Source organism: Symphalangus syndactylus, chromosome 8 (genome assembly GCF_028878055.3).
Source record: "Symphalangus syndactylus isolate Jambi chromosome 8, NHGRI_mSymSyn1-v2.1_pri, whole genome shotgun sequence".
NCBI lineage: Eukaryota > Metazoa > Chordata > Mammalia > Primates > Hylobatidae > Symphalangus > Symphalangus syndactylus.
In genome coordinates, this window is record NC_072430.2 from 52297014 (window position 1) to 52313550 (window position 16537).

The following is a 16537-nucleotide window of genomic DNA, read 5'->3' on the forward strand; positions in this document are numbered from 1 at the left end:
AGGGGTCACCGCCTGGGTACCCGCCGCGCCCACCCTATGGCCTAAATGTCTTTTCATATATTTTAAAAACCGAACTGTGTGCAGTGGGGATGCAGGGCGGGAAAGGCTGGAGGGCTCATTTTCGCCACCAGGCTCGCCTCTCCGAGCACACGAATTAGGCCCGAGCTAGAGTCCAACCCCCTTCCCGCCTCAGGGGGCTCGGGGTGGCGCGGGGTTAGGGGCAGTGAACGACGATGGGGGCGCCCCAGGCTCAGCGGCTGGCGGGGAGGCAGAGGCGGGTTCCAGGAGCCTGGCTGAGGCCCGGCAGGTGCCCCCAGGCGTGGAGGCTGATTGGCAGGTGCGTGAGTGGGTGGGGAAGGCGGGGGCTGGGCCTGGCGCTGCGGGAGTCTGCGGCCCCGCCTCCCCGCCCCCGCCGCGGGACTATCTGGTCCCGGCAGCAGCGATGTCCCCCGGCAGGAATGTCCCTCCTCAGATAATGTTATTTATATCTCTGGGCGGGTCCGCGGCTCGGCAGCACCAGGCGCCCGGCGGCCGCTGTGCCAGGAGCCCCGCGCTGCCCTCCTCCCCCTGCGCCGCCGCCGCCGCCCCCAGGCTCGGGGTGGCCCCCGCTTCAGTCCCAGGGCAGGTGAGTCCCAGGAGGGCCCGGCGGCCAAGGGAGCTGGGTGCGGGTGCGCAAGGCTGGGACGCGCGGCCCCAGCTCAGAGGAGCGCTGGGCCCAGGGGGTGCCTAACGTGCAGGGCCCAGAGGACTGGGTGGGAGTCCAGCCCCGGTTGTCGGGCGTGGGGTGGGAGGGGTGCGGGGCCCGGGAGGCCCGGCAGCTGCGGCAAAGATCATCCCGGGACGCGGGAACGCGCGCGGGCGTCCGAGGCACTTGGTGCTAGCTTTGGAGAGCGGGATCCCGGAGAGTCCGTCACCCCGGGTCGCAGGGAGAGGGTGACGGGGGTGCGTGTTCTCGTACGCCTTCTCCAGGACCCCGGCCTGGGAGCGAAGGGGTATTGCGCCTCTAGCCCGTCCGACCGCCGCGCTGCTCTCTCTGCCTTTTTCTGTCCAGCTTCTCAGCCCTGTGGCCGCTCATATCCCTCTTCTGGGGAACTTGGCTGCGCTTTCCCCCGGCCGCCCAGCGCCCAGGCAGGAGGGACAGATGAGGGCAGCAGAGGGGGCCGGGCCTCCGGGCGCTGGGAACGACACAGAGAGTGACCCCGTGTAGACCGAGGGAGGAAAGATCCTAGTGCCCCAAGCCATACTTCAAGGACCCCTAGTCTTCCTCTCCCAAAGAGTTCCTCTCTTCCTCTGAGCTTCTCCAGGCTACTCTACCCTCACCCTCCTCTCCAGTTTCCCCTCTTCCTCTAACTTGGTCTTGAGAAATAGCAGAAAGTGGGAGAAATAACAGAAGCTGTAAAACAATCCCCAACTCCCACCAACTCATCCGTACTTCCCAGGCTGGGGAAGCAGCTGCGGGGCTGGAGTACTGTTTCCCTGACAACGAGCTTCAGGTAGGGCCTTGAGTTATAGCCTATTAATATCCAAACCACTGTTTTCAGTGAGCAATTAGAGGCGCCAGCCAGGAGTAAGGCAAATGAAAAGAAGCCACTGTTTTTTGTACATCTAAATTTTAGATGCATCAGATTGGGGGGTGGGGTGGGGGAATATAGTGACAGTCTTTTTGTACTGAGAATTTCTGTGGGGAGAGACTAGGCTGTCACCTCCAGGTAGGAGGCAGTCATGCAAAACCCCTGCCTGGAGGTAGTCACGATCCGTATTTTAGTTTCTAAGGAAAGAGATTCAGGCGGCTCCCTAATGAGAGGAGTCTGCAAATCAAAGATTTTTAGGCACAGCTCAACTGTCCACTGTCCTATCCTTAGCTTCACAGATGGCTCTGAATTTTATTCTAGAATTCCCTCTTCGCCCACCCCTTCCCCCACTATAACCCAAGGCAGGTCATTTCTTATTTCAGGATCCAACTTTTATTCTTTTGCTCTGAGTCCCAGGTTCCAAAATGCAACTGAAAACACCTTTTTTTTTTCTAAGTGCAAAATGATTGTTAATATATGCTGAATGTCCAGCACCTAACACAGCTAGGCCTGTGCTTGCCTGGAAGCTTGCAGGCTAGCCAGGAAAGGGAATGTTAATCTTATGTTGAAGAAGAGCCCACCAGCCTTGAAACCCACCAACTCCAGAGGTGGGTCATTTATACAGAATTTTATCAAAAACTCTAGAGTAAAGCGCCATTGAAAGACATAAACCCTCATGAAAATGTGGCTTTTAGACCCAGCTGTTGCTCTTAGCTTTATCAGTGCCCCAGTGGCAATGATTGGGGATGAGCCAGTCCTATTAATCCTTTTTTTTTTTTTTATACTTTAGGGTTTTAGGGTACATGTGCACAATGTGCAGGTTTGTTACATATGTATCCATGTGCCATGTTGATTTCCTGCACCCACTAACTCGTCATTTAGCATTAGGTGTATCTCCTAATGCTGTCCCTCCCCCCTCCCCCTACCCCACAACAGTCCCCGGAGCGTGATGTTCCCCTTCCTGTGTCCATGAGTTCTCATTGTTCAATTCCCACCTATGAGTGAGAACATGCGGTGTTTGGTTTTTTGTCCTTGCGATAGTTTACTGAGAATGATGTTTTCCAGTTTCATCCATGTCCCTACAAAGGACACGAACTCATCATTTTTTATGGCTGCATAGTATTCCATGGTGTATATGTGCCACATTTTCTTAATCCAGTCTATCGTTGTTGGACATTTGGGTTGGTTCCAACTCTTTGCTATTGTGAATAGTGCCGCAATAAACATACGTGTGCATGTGTCTTTATAGCAGCATGATTTATAGTCCTTTGGGTATATACCCAGTAATGGGATGGCTGGGTCAAATGGTATTTCTAGTTCGAGATCCCTGAGGAATCGCCACACTGACTTCCACAATGGTTGAACTAGTTTACAGTCCCACCAACAGTGTAAAAGTGTTCCTATTTCTCCACATCCTCTCCAGCACCTGTTGTTTCCTGATTTTTTAATGATGGCCATTCTAACTGGTGTGAGATGGTATCTCACTGTGGTTTTGATTTGCATTTCTCTGATGGCCAGTGATGAGGAGCATTTCTTCATGTGTTTTTTGGCTGCATAAATGTCTATTAATCTTGAGTTCTGGGAAGACTCAGAGTCCACTCATGGAATTGTAAGCACCCAAGGACTCCCAGGCATCCAGGATGGGCCTTGTAGCACAGGCATATCAAGTTCTCCTGAGTGGCTTGCCTAGAAGAGAGTTGGGATACCACCTTTGGCTCTGATCAATGCTTCTTCCAAGTGTTCTGAAGGTGTCCTATAGCAGAACCCCTGCTAGATGACTAGTTTTGGGGGTGAAGGTATGACAGGAGCAAGACTCCTACCTGGGATCACATTTGGCAAAATAAAAATGAGTATTTTAGGCAAGCTAGGTGTGAATGAAAGTTTTGTACTAAAGTCAAAGTTTGACAGGTCTGCCGCAGCTCTGGAAACTGTTTTTGGTAAATAAAAATAATAATAGCTTTTATTTATTCTGTCTTTTATGTTGTTGTACCCAGTACCTGGCTGGTAGTGGAACCTCAGTTAACCTTTGTTGAATGAATGGGGAAACCAACAAATGAATGCTCAGCGTTTTCTCTATATTATCCAATTTAATTGTCATGGTAACTCTATAAGGTAGCTCATACCAGCATTTTACAAGTAAGGAAACAGGTTCAGGAAGATTGAATAACTTGCTTCATATTACCCAGCTAATGAGAGATGGGTCCAGGATTCAAACTCAGTTTGTTTGGTTCTACCTTCTTTTTAAGGTTAGACACTCAGCAGGGAATATAGAGTACAAGTTGGGAAGATTTGACTGTTTGTCTTCTAGCTTCATAATCTTCATTGCTAGGACCTCAGGTAATAGCTCTGCTTGTATCAGAGGAGCTTAAAAAATATTATCTGAAGACAATATTGGGCATTTATTGGGCCTAATATTTGCTCAGAGGTTTTTAGCCTTGCCCATTATTTTCAGGTCATTGTTTCAAGGACAGAACTATAATTTTGGCAGGAGTCAAAGCATGGATTTTTTTTTTTTTTTTAAAGAACAGATTTTCCTTTCAGTCCTGGAAGTGGCCAGGAGGGCTTGATGATACATAGGGACAGTGTGATAGGACAGAGGATGACTATAAAAAATTCATGAGGCAAACACTATTGGAGAGGGAAGGGATTTGGGAGGTCACTGAACCCAGCCTTCCAAATGCACACTTACTTGCGTAAAGGCAAGACCTAACTGAATGTACCTGATCATTGATGTGTAGCTGTGGCACCCATACTTATTACTCGAGCTCATTTCTTTCCTATCTCACTCTCAAGGCCAATATGGTTTATTTCCTGAAGTTCTGCCTAACCAAACTACTGAGATTTTATTTCCTTTGGAGGAGATTATGAGAGGATGTGTTTTTAATATCTAATACTTTCATTTTAGTGAAATCTTAAAGAAAAGATATCGAGGATAAGCAGGAGAGAAGGCAGTCTCAAGCTTTAAACTCTAAACTGTTCTATAATCTCCCCCATTGCTTGTAAGGTGTACACATGTATATATATTAAAACAATAGTTATACACATTACGATCTAGAGACAGGAAATCTTAAGTAATTATGTCCATTTTTGGGGGGCATGGGGAAGGACTTTAGAGAACTATTGAAACTGTCAGATACGTGTTTTAACCTAAACCCAATCACCAAATTGTTCTTGAAGAGCAGCACTTTAATTTCAAAATCAAACACAAAATTTTACTGTCTGCTCAAGACCTGAAAAGGAGGAAACATGACCAGTGGGAGATTTAAAGTAGAGATGGGGTTTCACCATGCTGGTCAGGCTGGTCTCAGGAGTTTGAGACCAGCCTGGCCAACCCCATCTCTATGAAAAATACGAAAATTAGCCAGGTGTGGTGGTGGACACCTGTAATCCCAGCTACTCAGGAGGCTGAGACAGGAAAATTGCTTGAACCTGGGCGGTAGAGGTTGCAGTGAGCCGAGATGGTGCCACTGCACTCCAGCCTGGACAATAAAGCGAGACTGTGTCTCAAACAAACAAACAAAAAAGTGATATAAAAAAGCCAGGTATAGCGGCTTATGCCTATAATCCCAGCTACTTGGGAGACTAAGGGAGGAGGATTGCTTGAACCCAGGAGTTAGGCTGAACTGTGATTGTGCCACTGTACTCCAGCCTGGACAACAGAATGAGGCGCCATCTCTAATTCGTGAATTAATTAAAAAGTGATTTAAAATACATTTCTTTGTTATGGAATTTTAAAATTACGGAATTTTTAAAAATAACCTCAGACCTACAGATTAACATTTATCAATGAACTTGCGAGGATCAAGAGTGAAAATAACTGTGCTATGTGGGCTGATGAAAAATTTGATTATATAATGAGGACTGGCAAGGAAGTTCATGGATACTGGGTTCTGAAACCATATGGATATCACAAGCCAAAAATGACTGTGGAAAGAATTTTGTCTTTGAAGTAGCTTGTATTGACTCAGTTGGTTTTAACAGACAGATCATAGGTTACTCCTCTGTTTTAGATAAGAAATCTGAGGAGGAAGAGTACATGCAATGGTCTGTGTGCCAGAATCATCATGTGGCATTTGCTGGGTTTATCACAGAGATGCTTCCTTCTTCACCCCATTAGGTGAAGGTCACCTGTTTTGGAGATGGAGATAGTGATTGAGGAAGAGCGTAGGAGGCAGTCAGGAGAATTCACTGTTAGATCTGGCTCCGCTCACGGATTGCCAACTCTCCTTGGTAAATATTTAGAAAATGCCATAGTGTGTTTCCCTCTGTTGCTGCGTGTATTTCTTAATTCACAGCCAAGTGATCCAAATTCTTCCATTTTCAGCCAGCCTCAGCTGAATATCAAATCACCAGGGGATCCCTAGCCTTTATAGCTCACGTAGTCTTGAGGTGGTCATAGACAGAAAATGCTTCCTTAATGAATTGTCTGGCTAGCTTATTAAATTCCCAGACCACCTTTCATTTTTCTCTTTCCTTTTCCTGGTTTCAGGAAATATTACAAAGCCCTCTTCTTCCTACCTCAGCAAGCCCTTCTCAGGCTTTGCCATAATGTTTTATTTCCACACCATACCTGCGCAGACCTGGCTGAGGGTAGAATTACAAGGGCAATTAAAACTCAGACATATATCATGTGAGCAGTTGGGGCAAAAGTGGGCTTCTTTTCTTTCATTTGAATGTTATAAATTTAGCAAGTGAAAAGGGAGAGGGCTAGAAAAAAAATAGGCTTTGCATTGAACCAGGCTCAGATCATCCAGGATATTTATGAAGAGAATAACAGGGCACCTTGACAGCTAAAGAACAATAATTGCTTTGAATTATAGTCAATTTAGGAGTTTCCACCATTGTGAAAAGGAGAAGAAACTTGAATAATTCTGAAAATGAATACGTTGAAAATCATTTCCATTTGTACCAGACTTAAATATGGGCGTGGCTCATTTAAGAATTTATAACAATTCAAATAAAACAAAGCATACTTTAAAGGCATAAATTATGTGGACCAGAAAGAAGTCTGCAACCTTATTCTGTCCCTCTTCCGAGTCCCAGCCTGTTTCTAGAAGAACCCTAGGAGAATTAGCTTCATCTTCCAGCATATTTCCAGAAGGGTGGAAAAGCAAGAAAAGGCCTTTCATAATACTGACTTTGAGTCATAAATCATAGAGAGTTAGAGGTAGAAAGGCCCGAGAAGGAATTGAGATGTATTCAAAAAAAGCAGACATTGGGTGTCTACCACGTGTCTTACACTGTTATGTGCTGAAGACACACAAAGAGATCAGATGGAGAATCACTGATTTGGTGCGAAAATGGCCTTGCAAACAAGCAGTGATTCAACAGGACGCCTGAGAGAGAGGGTGTACAGGAGGAAACATCTCATTCAGGTTGGGGAATGAGAAGACCTTTGAAAGTGCCTAGGATTTACGTAATGGAAGAAGGGAGGATGAGGGGGCCGGGGGTTTAGGCAATTGCCCAGCACAGATAATAAAGCATGATTAGATTAGGGGATGAAGCGTAGTTCCACATGGCGGAAGTATGACCAGAAAGGTGGTTGGGGTAAACCTGTGAAGAAGTTTGAGCCACTGGAAGTTTTTAAGTCGTAAAGGAGTGTGATGAAATCTTTGTTGACAAAGCTCACCAGTGGCGGTGAAGAGAAAGTGAATTAGATCCCAGCCAGTACAAGATGATGATCACAGATAACTATAGTCCACTCAATTTTTAGCATGCCTTTGTCTACACATCATCTTATTTTATCTTATGATGAGCATATGAAGGAAAGATCTGATTATTCCTGGTTTCCAGTTACAAAACAGGATTAGAAATGTACATTCATATACTCAAGGCCCCTCCAGTAGTTTATTCCAAAACCTGACTTTGACCCAGTTGCCTAGTTCTGGGGCTGGGGCTGTTTCCAGGTCTTCTCAGTGGAGTAATTGAATATTCTGGGCCTTCTGGTTGAGACCACAGTTGCTTTTTTTCTTCAGCAGAATATTCCACATAAGTTCATTGGTTCTGGAGAGAAGAACTTGTTAACGGTATTACCCTTTACCATTGCCACAGAACCTCAAGAATGGCCCTCCGGAGTATGCACAGATAATGTTCCAAAGCATGAATTAATGGATTCTCAGTAGCATGCCATGGATAAATGAAAGGTTCATCTGCCTGTTAATTGATGTTTTGGCTTTTTCATTCCTTTACCCCAAATTTACTGGGCATTATTGTGCTTATGCTTCATTTTGGACTTCAGCAGCCTCTTTTTGTCCAGTTATCTTGAGGGCCTTGATTTGTATGTCAGTCTTCAACAAATATTTACTGAGCTTTCATTTAATTTGCCAGACATGCTGTAGGCCCAGGGGATGTAACGGTGAATGTGGCAAAAATGTCTGATGTCATAGAGTGCACATTGTAGTTGGGGGAGAGAGGAACTAAATGACAAGCAACAAAAATATATATTGTAATTTCAAGTGCTAAAAAGAAAAATAAAGCAATGTGAAGGAAAGAAGGGTGGTTCTACTATTTCAGTTAGGGTGGTTGGGAAAACACTATTTGATGGGGCTCCATTTGGGCTGAGACTCAAATGAATTGGGAAGAGAGGCATGGGATGTTTGGGAGAAGAGATTCAGGTTGAGTGGTAGTCTGTTCTCACACTGCTAATAAAGACATACCAAAGACTGGGTAATTTATAAAGGAAAGAGGTTTAATTGAATGACAGTTCAGCATGGCTGGGGAAGCCTCACAATCATGGCAGAAGGCAAAGGAGGAGCAAAGGCATGTCATACATGGTGGCAGGCAAGAGAGCTTGTGCAGGGGAACTGCCCTTAATAAAACCATCAGATCTCATGAGACTTATTCACTATTATGAGAACAGCACAGGAAAACCCACCCCTGTGATTCAGTTACCTCCCACCGGGTCCCTCCCATGACATGTGGGGATTATGGGAACTGCAATTCAAGATGAGATTTGGGTGGAGACACAGACAAACCATACCAAGTGGGAAGCCCCCAACGTGGGGCCACTTCTGTGTCCAAGCAATGGCAAAGAGGCCAGTGTGGCCTGAGTGCAGGGCGTCATGGGGAGAGCTGACCACAGTGCTGGAGAGAAAACCAGGTCTTGAGGGTGCAGGCTTTGTGACCTTTGAGTTTTAGCCCAAGTGTCATAGGAAGCCACTGGAAGTTGTGGGCAGGGAAGTGACTTGTTCGGATTTGTGTCTCAAGCAGATCTTTCTGGCTGCCCTAAGGAGGATTGATTGTGGGTCACAAGAGTGGAGGCAAGGAGTCCCATGAAAGCTACTACGGTGGTTCAGGACTGAGAGGATGGATCAAGATGATAGTGCTGGTGAGATGCAGTTGGGTTCTGAGTATAGAGATTATCCCATTTGGATATAGAGGATGAGAGAAAAAGAATAAGATGATTCCATTGTTTTTGTCCTGAACAACTGGACGAACAAAAAGGTCGTTTACTGAGATGGTGATGTATTTTATCAAATGTACCATGGGCTATTTTTTTTTATTTCTGTTTTTGTTGAGATGTTGACTTGGAATAGTCTCTGGCAGACTTTTCATTTAAATACACCAAAAAGGAGGTGTTTTTATTTTGGGATGATTCATGACATCTGTTTGAAGTAAAGCCTTAGATGTGCTGTGTACTTTGTACTGTTACTTTTAGATCAGTCCCACAACGTTTATACTATGTGATGGAGATTAAGATATGGGAGAAACAAGATTGAAATATATTTCACTTTATTTTTAGAAATGTTTTGAATTGGCTGGTTAAAGCCCAAATATTTTTTGATGCTTCCTGGTTGTCCTATTTAAAAAACTTTTTAAATTATAAAAGAAATTCATGTACATGGTTAAAACATATATCCATATTATACAAGGGTATACAATGAAGAGTAAAAGTCTTCTCCTAACTTCAGCCCTATTTCTAAGAAGGTACCACTGTCAACAGTTTTTGTGTATGCTTTGAGAAGAATTCCATTCATGTTCAAGCATTTGGCCTGATACATTTTAAAGTCATAGCTTTAAGCTAGCAACACCACGTGTTTGGTTTCAGATTTAGTAGGCTTTGTAGTCACCTTGGTAGCCCTCAAGTTAAGTGACCTGGAGTCCACTTTCTATCAACTAAGGGTCTCCCTCTCCAAACCATTCCACATTGAACAACTGTGTTCATCACATAACACCCCTTCTCAAAAGCCACCAGTGGTTCTTCTCTGGGTAGAGGTAGAAATCCAAACTCATAAAGTTGGCTTTTAAGAGCCATTGTATTCTGGCACCAGTCTCTTTTTTTCTACTCTTTTACCACTTTCCATCACAAACCCTCTACTTAAACTAAGTTTGTCCACTTCTGCTTACTGAGTCCTGAACATTTCGCCCAGATTTAGAGTGTTTTCCATCAGAACCTGGGTTCAAGGCTGTGTCTTCTTCCTGGAATGCTCCACTCCACAGAATCTCTCCCTTCTTCAAACTTGCTAAATTAGGGCTAGATACATGTACCCTATTTGAACATAATCACAAATTCTTTTATTATTATTAACTTTCCTTGTGTCTGTGTATTATTTGCTCAAATATATGTGACATAAAATTTACCATTTTAACCATTTTTAAGTGTACATACAGTTCAGTGGCATAAGCACCTTCACATTGCTGTGCAGCCATCACCATCATCCCTCCCCATCATCATGAAAAAGATGGACTTTTTTCATCTTCCAAAGCGCAAGCACTGTGTCCACTAAACACTAACTCTCCATTCACTCTCCCTCCATCTGTCTATGGACACTTGGATTGCTTCTACTCTTGCCTATTGTGAATAATGCTGCTGTGAACATGGGTGGGCAGATGTCTCCTTGAGACCTTGCTTTCGCTTCTTTTGGACATATACCTCGATGTGAAATTGCTGGATCACACAGTAATTCTATTTATAATCTTTTAAGGAACCCTTCCATGCAATTTTTATATTTCCCCTTGGTATTTAACATCTCCAAAGGGAAGGGCAAAAATTTATTAACATCCTCATTTTGGGGGCCAAACTGAACTTGAGAAGTATTTATTTCAGAACCCTGTCTTTGGCTGATAGTTCGTCATCAAAGTTCTTGAATTTGTTCATTTATTAGTGTGCCTATTTTTAGATTGTAGACTTTTAGAGGACAGGCAGGAGATGTTTAATTTGCTTTGTAGAGCATGTAGCCCAAGCTCAGGTGGGGAAGGGTGTAAATATTATGCGATGTTTTATTTCAGCTAAAAAATCTCCTTGAGCTGGATGACAAGAGTCTGGGTTGCTTCCAGCTCCTTTTCTCTTGCTGTTTGCCCTTGGGCAAAGAACTTCCTCTTTCTCTGACTTTTTTTTTTTCCAGGGCTTTTTGTGTGTGTGATTGTGATGATGTCTTAACATTTATTATTATCCTTAAAATTTTCCTTGCGGATTCCTCTGTAAAACTTACATGTTGCCTTCTCTTTGTAACCTTGCCTGACAGCCCCTCTTCCTTACCAGGTCCTGGGGCAGCGCTGATTGCTTCCTCCTTTATATTTTTACAGTACCTTTTTCATTCCTTTCTTACAGGTAGATCATCTTGTTTTGTAATTGTCAACTTGCCTTCTACACTGTTCAAGCTTCTTGCAATGGGGAACTGAGTCTCATGCTTCAAAACAGAAAAAAACCTCAGCACCTAGAGCCATGCTTTATACATGGACGGGAGTGGCTCAGAAATATTTGTTGATTAAAAAATTAGGCTGGACACGGCAGCTCACACCTATAATCCCAGCACTTTAGGAGGCTGAGGTGGGCAGATCGCTTGAGCCCAGGAGTTTGAGACCAGCCTGGGCAACATAGCAAGACCTGTCTCTACAAAAATTTTAAAAAAAAAAAAAACTGCGCATCGTGGCATGTGCCTGTAGTTCCAGCTACTCAGGAGGCTAAGGTGGGAGAATCACGTGAGCCCAGGAAGTTGAGGCTGCAGTGAGCCATGATTGTGTCACTGCACTCCAGCCTGGGTGACAGAGTGAGACCCTGTCTCAAAAAAAAAAAAAAAAAAAAAGAAATTTTAAAAATCTGACCAAGCACAGTGGCTCACACCTGTAGTCCCAGCTGTTTAGGAGGCTGAGGCCAGAGGATTGCTTGAGCCCAGGAGTTCAAGGCTGCAGTGAGCTACGATCATGCCACTGAACTCCAGCCTGGACTACAAAGTGAGACCCCATCTCAAAATAAATATATTAATTAAAAATTTTTTAAAAAATAAAGAATCATGTGGCCAGTTAGCTCAGTTGGTTAGAGTGTGGAGCTCATAAAAAATTAAAGAATGAATGTTTGAAATTACATGTAACTAAGTTCATATAATTTTAACTTGGATACAAGTCATTGTTATGCTAATGAGTTTATTATAACAATAAGTCCACATTTATTGAGAAAGTTATGTGGTAGGCACTATGCTGAGAGTTTTCATGTATATTTATTATTTACAATCAGACTTGGAAGAGTTAACTTAACCATGAATACCCACCGAGTAAGGTAATAGCTGGACTTGAACCCATGTGTGTTTATTCTAGAGTGCTTGCTTTGAACCACTGTGCCTGCTCATATTGGGGTGGAAGCCAACACTACATGACTCTTAATTCTCAGCGTTTTTTTTTAATCCTGCATCTTTAATGGTTTTAAATTACAGAGGTAATTAGTTGCCTACCTTTATATATTGCTTTATATTTGCAATGACTAAACCTAATAGACTTGAATCCCCCTTATTAGCTTTTAATAAATAATTAATATTCTGAATCCTACTTCCAGTGTAGTTATTTGACATCTGAGGATGGAGATGCTAATTAGTACTGCACAATATACCCACTCTCATAAGGCAGCTGTACCAAAACTGCTTTAGAAAAGGTCAGAATTATTGTCAAATGCAATAGCCTCCTTCCAGACCCGAGGTTTCCAACTTCTCCACAACATTTGACCACTCTCCCATTGAACCTCTGCCCTCCCTGGGCTTCTGTGAGCTGGGCGCTCCTTTTTTCCATCCTAACTTGTTTACCACTGCTGCTACGTTTGTTGTTGTTCCTTCCTCTCTGCCAGCTTTTAATTGTTGGGATTGCCAATAGGTCTGAATCCTTATCTCTAGTCTGACCTCCTGAGTCCCAGATCAGCTTCACAGCAGTCTGCTGCTGTCTTTATTTGCTTCTGTAGAGATGTCTCAAGCTCACCATGTCATCCTGGGACTTCTTGCTTCCCTTCTTCACCCCAAGTCTGCTTTTCTGCCTTTTTTTTTTTTTTTATAGCTAGGCTCATGTTGTCACCATCCCCCCAAGTAAGAATCTCACACCATTTTTGGTCTTTCTTCCCCCCCTCCCCCCATACTTCCACATCTACTTGGCTGCCTGTTTTTCCTCTAAAATTTTCAAATTAGTTTATTTCTTTTAATTTCCACTGTCACTATTCTTATGTTTGAATAATAATTGGCCTTTAGGCCTTCAGTCTCTACCTTTCTAACCCATCCCATACCCTGACCTCAGAATTATTTTTAAAAACCTAAGTCTGACTGAGTCATTCTACTGCTATAAAACCCTCAATGGTTCCCCATTACCCCAAAATAAAGTGTAAAGGGGCAGGCACGGGCCTCCATGATCTGTTCCGACCTCTCTTCCTAGCTTCGTTCCTTCTCCATTACCTTGCCTTGGATGCTTGTGACTTGCTCAACTTCAGGCTCATTTTCCTGCCTCCATGACTTTGTTGCCACTTTTTCTATGCCTAGAATCTTTCTTCTCTTTCCTCAGACATGAACTGTTTTTTTGCTTGTTTGTTTGTTTGTTTGTTTGTTTTTTGAGACAGTCATCCTATTGCCCAGGCTGGAGGGCTGGAGTACAGTAGCATGATCTCGACTCACTACAGCCTCCACCTTCTGGGTTCAAGTGATTCTCCTGCCTCAGCCTCCCGAGTAGCTGGGATTACAGGTGCCTACCACTATGCCCATGTAAATTTTGTATTTTTAGTAGAGACGGGGTTTCGCCATGTTGGCCAGGCTGGTCTCGAACTCTTGACCTCAGGTGATGTGCCCGCCTCGGCCTCCCAAAGTGCTGGGATTACAGGCATAAGCCTCCGCACCCAGCATAGCCATGAACTCTTACACATATATGGGCCTTAAGACCCCCATCAGCTATAACCCCTTTTTGAAGCTCTCTTGAAACTTCTTTCCCTCTTCTGTGACCCCAGAAGACACACATCCCCTCCTCTTTTGCTGTCCACACTGTAGCCTGGCTGCTCATGGACAGGCCTGACTCACCTCTAGATTATTAGTTCCTTGAGGAAGAGACGGTGTCTGATGTCCTTGGGGACACTCGTGCCCAACTCAGGGCCTGGCTTACGTGCAGTGCTCAAGAAACAAGTTGAATTGGGTGATAGAGGGAGGTTTCAAGAATATTAGGTACTATAAATAATCCAGAAATTAATGACCTATAGAAGATTATGAAGAGGGGCTAATGGAAGACACTATGGATGGGATGGAGGTGAGGAGGGAAGAGGATTGCTTTAGACTTGAGTGGAGGCTGTCTTCCACCTCTATATTCTCCACTGTTTCCCATTTATTGGAGGAACAAGTAATGGCTGATTTTAACTTACATCATCAGATATGTCTATTGCTAGAAAAATTTATTCATCCAGAATACAGTCACTCCCACCTCATTTTTCAGTGAATGTTTGAAGCTGACCCTCAGAATGCAGCTATGAAAGGCTCTTTGAGTGGGCGTTTCAGATCCATGGACACAGGATTTGTTTCATAACAATAAAGAGTTAAGAAAAACACTTCAGAAAAAAAAAGACTGAAAATTCATGTATAGAGGTTTTATTTTTCTGGGTACAGTTAATCTGTTTATTGTTTGTCCTTAAGGCATGTCAAAGTAGGAACCACCTTGTAATATATTACAGTATTTTTTGGTTGGCTTGTTCTGCCCTCATTTCTGCCTTACCCGGACAAAAAGTGAGCCTCACCAATGGCTGGACTCACCCGAATTCTGCTTGCTCAGGCCTCTGAGCATGTTTTGTTCCTTTCAACAAAACTCTCTGTCATGGATGCACTCCCACTGCCTCGTCCTGCACCCAGTGACTGATAGGAGCTGGTATTTAACTTCCAGAGGCGGTGAGTGGAGCTACGAGGCCTCTGAGTATGTGGTGGGGTCTGAGAGGAGCTGATAAGCGGAAAGCCCTCAAAGGCCTTGGCAAGATGTGCCCGGGATAAAGAAGGGCAGGGGACAAAGTTAGGCCTTGTGAGGGGGACCTGAGGGCAGCGAGACAGAGGAATGGACTTGGCCAAGACAACTGAAGACCCCATTGAGCTCTGCCGGGTATCCTGAGGCCAGCAATAAGCAGACAACAGTCAGCAAACGCGATGGAGAGCTGACAGTGAGGGTGGGATAAACAATTAGCAGCTTCCAGAAGCTCCGGAATGTCATGAATGCCAGTGATCATCACCCCATCTTGAGGATTACTAGGTGCCATAGTGAAGGTCACCAGTAGGCTGACTACTAGTTAGTGGCCTCACTGCATGCTCTTCAAGTGAACAGTCTTATTCATTTCATAGATGTTTTACTTTGTGGTGTTTTAGCCACACCATGGTCTCCGTTTTTCTAATTTAAAATCCAGGCTGCTGCTTGTAGAGTCAGTAGAGCAGGCTCTGCCTTTCTCTGCAAGGTGGGTGTTTGCATTCTGTAACCGCTTTCTGGAACTGTTGGGAAATCTTGATGCCCAAATGTTCAACCTAAAGTTGACGCAGGAGGGTTCTTCACTGTGTGAAGTGATGGGAGGAATGAAGGTGTTTGCAGGTATGGGGAGTGAAGTAAGATGGTAGAATCAAAGCAGCTGCTCTGGGAGAGGAAGCCAGTACCCTCTGCAAGGCAGAGACCTATACCTGTGAGGGCAAACGGGGTCATTTGCGTTTCAAAGCTCTGCGAAGTCACTTTGCCCAGGAGACTGAAAGAGTACTCCATGGATCCAGGCTAGCCAGGCCCTTCTTACCATGGTCGCTGGTAAGCCCAGTGGGTGCATGGTAGAGCTGGTACTTAGTACGGTGTTCTCAATGTTGCAACTCCATTGGCAGCCTCGGTTTAGCTGCTCTCACTGCATCTGACCCAGAAAACGCTCAGAAAATGACTGCAGTGAAACGCGTCTTCAAGGTGAAGCTTTCAGTCCAGGTGGGGGAGGGATGCGGAGTTGATCCCAAGGGTTCAATACTTCTAAATATGCTGGGAGTGAGCTTTGTTTATGCTCTGACCCAGAGGAAGTCACTTTACATCTCACCCTGCTTCTACCAGTGTAGAGTGCCTTCTGCTTGTTTTGCATAAGCTGTGTGCCTCCTCTGCAGAAGAGGCACCGAATGAATTGGGAGTATAAAACTCCTGGCAGTCATAATTCTTTGTGAACAGCAGAGTCTGGTGAGCAGTGTATTTGGTTGGCAAGTGATCATTACAGTCTATACTTGGTTTCTCTGTCTGTAAGACGGTGGGAATGCTTTCTCACTGAAATGTGAAGGGGGGTCAAAATGAAATTGTGTATACATTGTCCTTTTTCTAAGACCTGATGCTTAAAGCATCAAGACTCATCAAAGAGAGATGTTCTATAGATAAAATCTACACCAAGCATCTTGCAAACATTATCTAATGGAAATTGTCCCTGAAGAGCATCTTGTTCAGCTCCCTTATTTTACCAATAAAGGAGATCCAGAGGGGAGTGATTGGCATGAGCTTGCATAGTCAGTGCAGGACTCTTGAGTGAAACCCTGGTCTCCTGATCCGTGGCCCAGACCTTCTTTCCTGCCTGCATCTCTCCTTCCCTCTCCTTCTTCATCTTCTATAACTTCTTAAAAACCAGTTTTTAGGAATTATAACATGAACATGTTATTTTTACCCAGGGTAAAAATAATTCAAACAGTACCAAAGAGTATAAATGGCACTCCTAGACTTGTTACTGCAGAAGAGGCACAGGTAACAACTATTAACAA

The 16537-nt window shown here is 44.3% G+C and overlaps 1 protein-coding gene across 3 annotated transcripts in view; it reads left to right on the forward strand.

Moving 5' to 3' along the window:
• The first annotated feature begins 385 nt into the window (after positions 1-385).
• Positions 386-16537, forward strand: part of SPTB (spectrin beta, erythrocytic) — a 133575-nt gene continuing 117423 nt past the window's right edge. For 2 of the 3 annotated variants that reach the window (XM_055289100.2, XM_055289103.2), the window contains exon 1: positions 386-625. The gene's annotated coding sequence lies outside the window, so the exon portion shown is untranslated. The remainder of the gene's footprint in view (positions 626-16537) is intronic. The other variant, XM_055289101.2, reaches the window with a different exon arrangement.